General features: G+C 33.5%; 1 non-coding gene across 1 annotated transcript; it reads left to right on the top strand.

Annotated features, from left to right (window-relative positions):
* Positions 1-3,572: 3,572 nt before the first annotated feature.
* On the top strand, positions 3,573-3,677 carry LOC118932674 (U6 spliceosomal RNA). The gene has a single exon (XR_005032839.1). It is a non-coding gene; the product is annotated as a U6 spliceosomal RNA (small nuclear RNA).
* The last annotated feature ends 275 nt before the right edge of the window (positions 3,678-3,952 follow it).

Genomic DNA, 3,952 nt, shown 5'->3' with positions numbered 1-3,952 from the left:
TTCATTTCAGATTAATCTTATATTTTCCCAGAATTATTATTTTTTAATCCACATTCAACTATGTAAGGAATAAAATATCCTAGCAGAAGCCAGAAGCATAACTTGAAAATAAGAAGACTGAAAATTCTACATATCGAAGACCCTTTATACATAAGCACCAAAAGTAAAAACTCTAGTAAAAATTACAAGGATACGGAATAGAATTACCATAGTCTAAGAAATATAATGAAAATGACAAGAAGAAATAAGGAAGATTAGGAGTATCAGGATACTACCAACAGGAAACACACTACAGAAGATAACTGAAATTGTTATAGAATAAGTCAGTTTGTATGAACATCAGACATCATAACATCCAGGAAGCCAAGAACTACCTCATTATGATGAATTCATTGACTGAAATAAGCACCATAATCTTTTATTAGACCTTGTTACACTGAGAAATAATTTCATTCAATACTGCTTAGAGGAAATCAGATATTTTTCAAAATATCTGGTCCCAATAATATTGAAAGTAAATCAAAGAAAATTTATAAAATTCAAAAGAGAAGCTCCTCAAAGAATCAAGAAAACTAAAAGGAGGCAAACTTGTATACAATCCTGGCTACTCTCATTCAAAACTAGAGATTGTATATATTATTTAATTTGTAAACTACTCTTAGCAAGACCAATGCTACTTAAGGACTTAAAATTTTCTGGATGAAGGTATGAAAGCCCTGAAGATTACTCCACAAAGATTAAGCAGGTTGTTTACTTGGATTTCATGTAAATAAATTAAAATGTACCAGAACAAGAAAGAATGGTATCTCTTTAATTGAGTAGTTACAGTTACTAAGTTTTTTAAGTGAAAGAGATTTGTCCTTCAGAGATTACTGTGAAAAATTATAACCTTAAAATAATAAAAGCTTCATGGATAACTTCAAATTAATTGCTGAACTGATTCATTTTTGCACAAACACTTTCTTGTGCCAGTGTATGAAATGGGCAAAAGGCAACTTACTTGTCCAAAGGAAGTGATCAAAATAATTGGAAATCCCTACAAAATGAAATAGCAAAGAAAATGAATACACCAGACATCAAATATCACTGCATTGTGATAGATTGTATAGTAGATGTTATAAACACAGAATATTCATAATTATTGGATATTTCCCTTATATTAGAAAACCCTAAAAGTGATTTTAACTTTTCTATCAATTTAAGATCGTGTATCTGTATTGTTATTCAACAAAATGGAACTAGTTTTGGTCAATTATAACCAGCCATTGAACAACATTTTAAAGCTATAGTCTTTGGAGAAAGACCTGCCCCTACAGTGCCTGAAGCTGTTTACTACTTCACTATTTTGCAACCTTCATGTTTCCCTACAATATGTTTTGTCAGTTGAGTATTTTAAAATCCTTGCTGGCTTTTTGGAATTTGGGCTTTTTAAAAGAGTCTAATTGTAATAAGGTGGCCTACCCTTTATGAAGGTATTATAAAATTTAAAGGACTCTAAAATATGTTTTGAGTACTTGAAAGAAGACTGAACAAATCGAAATGCGAATCTTATTCAAAAAGTCGATAAAGCTCAAATACATTATTTGCATTTAGAAATTTACCTTTGGAATATTTTGATGAAAGCACTGAGAAATTACAGACCCCCAATTTGAATGCATATGAAAAAGACCTACTTTTGTCTTCTTTAAATTTGTTTATTAAACCATTGCCAAAAACTCATATAAAATGAATTAGCCATGAAATAAAAGAGCAAAGATGAGTGATATAATTAATATAAATTTTGTTGATGTAATGAAAAAGCTGAGCAAAGAATGTTCAGATCATACCAAAGTAATGGAGGTAAAGTTTTAAACAGAGGTAATTAGCAGCTCTTGAGTTGTTCGATAAGGCAACGGAGACTGGTGAAATGAAGACATGAAATATTGACATTGTCAACAGCACTGCAATGAGAACATTGATGAAAACTGTTTCACGTGTGTCATTGATTCAAAATACAAGTCAGTGTGTAAGAACACATGAAATGCCCTGAAATCACACAGTTCACATAAGAAGAAAATCTGACAGCTTTTTGCAAATGTGGCAAAAATCCAAAAAAAGTTAAATGATGTAACCAGTAACAAATAATGAAAATGAAATAACATTTTCTGATTTGAATGCATATGAAAAATACCTTTCATGAGGAAATAAAAACAAATTTCAATCAATCATGCTACATACAAAATTATGTTTCTATTCTCTCCATCGAAAATATTGTTTGACAAGATCATTGTCATATGAAGAGGGAACAAAAAATAGAGCAGCCAAATTATTTGGGAAAAAATATTAAACAGATGAGTGAGAAAGTTTATTAATAAAACATACTGTGTTTTGTTGGGGGGGGTTATCTGCTGTATTTTTGATAGCTACTAGCTTTTTAAATTTGTAATTTGTTGATTTTATTATTCTAAGCAGTAACTCACAATCTTGTACTATTTTTCTTAAACACATATTGTTTGAGTATTAAGTTTTAAAAAATTTGGATCCTATAATGATTCTGAGTTTTGGTAGTCTTAGTCCATATTTGGGCATTTCAGACTACTACCCCACTTTAGCCTCAGACTACAAGAAAATAGTTTTCAGGGCAGAACATTTTCCCCAAAGGTGCTTTACAAAGGAAAAGGAGAGCAATTCATTTACAGGTCACCCACTCCTTACCTTTCTCCACAATGGGTCAGGAGAGGACATGGTTCCCTCTGATAGGAAGCTTGTGGTGTTCTCACTGGATGAAAGTGTCTTTAATCTAAATGGTCTGCTGAATCTCTACCTCATTCATGAAATGCTTGACTCTATTCCCTTCATCATTGTGTATCAGCCACAGGGTCTCTGAGTTCCTTTCAGCTACTAGCTGTTATCAGTGCAGGAGGCAAAAAGAGCACTGGGCACAATATTAGAAAGCATTTAGGTGACTTTGAAGAACAAATCCTCATTTATTCACACATAAATTCATTCATACAGCCAACAACTACATGTGAAAAAACTCTTATGTTCTAGATCTCATCTAGGACAGATATGAGGAAACCGAAAATAGTAACAAGTTTTCAAGTCTCAGAGGAACCCATGACTACAGAGGTCCTACATTTTGAACAGCTGGCCTAGTGTGAATGGTGAAAGTAAAACCAAGAAGTCTGTTTTTTCTGTTTCTCTCTTCTTTACCCGCCTACCTCATTCCTCTGGACAGCGCTATGGATAACACATCACATTAATGTGCTAGATGGTATTAAAGTCAACTGGGATAATCTGGGAATTACATTTTCCAATTTTTGCCTCTTTTTCCTCTGCTCCATTTTCAGTTTCTGTATTTGTCCCAACTACTGTCCCACTTTATTGAACTTGCCTTCTTGGCCTAGGCAGAAGATGGATCTTGTAGAATAAAATGAATTAGTGTAAATTTTGTCAGGTAGTGATTTCAAGGCAGCTGCTGCCCAGATGTGGTTTTGTTCATACAGCAAGTGTCATTGCTAAGTGTCTCTTAGTTCTTGATAGAAACCTATTGGTCTGTTGAATGATTTTTCTGTTATTAAAAGATCACTGGGTGCTGGCTTTGGCAGCCCTATACTAAAATTGGAGTGATACAGAGAAGATTAGCATGGTCCCTGTGCAAGGATGATATGCAAATTTGTGAAACATTCCATATTAAAAAAAAAATCATTGGAACCACTTTGCTTTCTTTAGCAGCGAGCAATATAACTTTATGATCCTGCCTCAAGGCTATATCAACTATCTAGCCTTCTACTGTTGTCAAGTGTGCAGGGAATTTAATTGTTTTTCTCTTCCACTGAACATCATTCTAGACCATCACTGGCCATACTGATTGGTGCTGATGAACAAGAAGTGACAATTTCACTGGACAGCTTGGCATACCTATTTGCCTAGACGTCCCTTTTTGGTTTGGCCATGGCTACCTTCCTCTTAT

The sequence above is a fragment of the Manis pentadactyla genome, chromosome 1, assembly GCF_030020395.1.
Source record: "Manis pentadactyla isolate mManPen7 chromosome 1, mManPen7.hap1, whole genome shotgun sequence".
Lineage (NCBI taxonomy): Eukaryota > Metazoa > Chordata > Mammalia > Pholidota > Manidae > Manis > Manis pentadactyla.
Note: the sequence above shows the minus strand (reverse complement) of the source record. Positions and strands in the feature narration are given on the sequence as shown.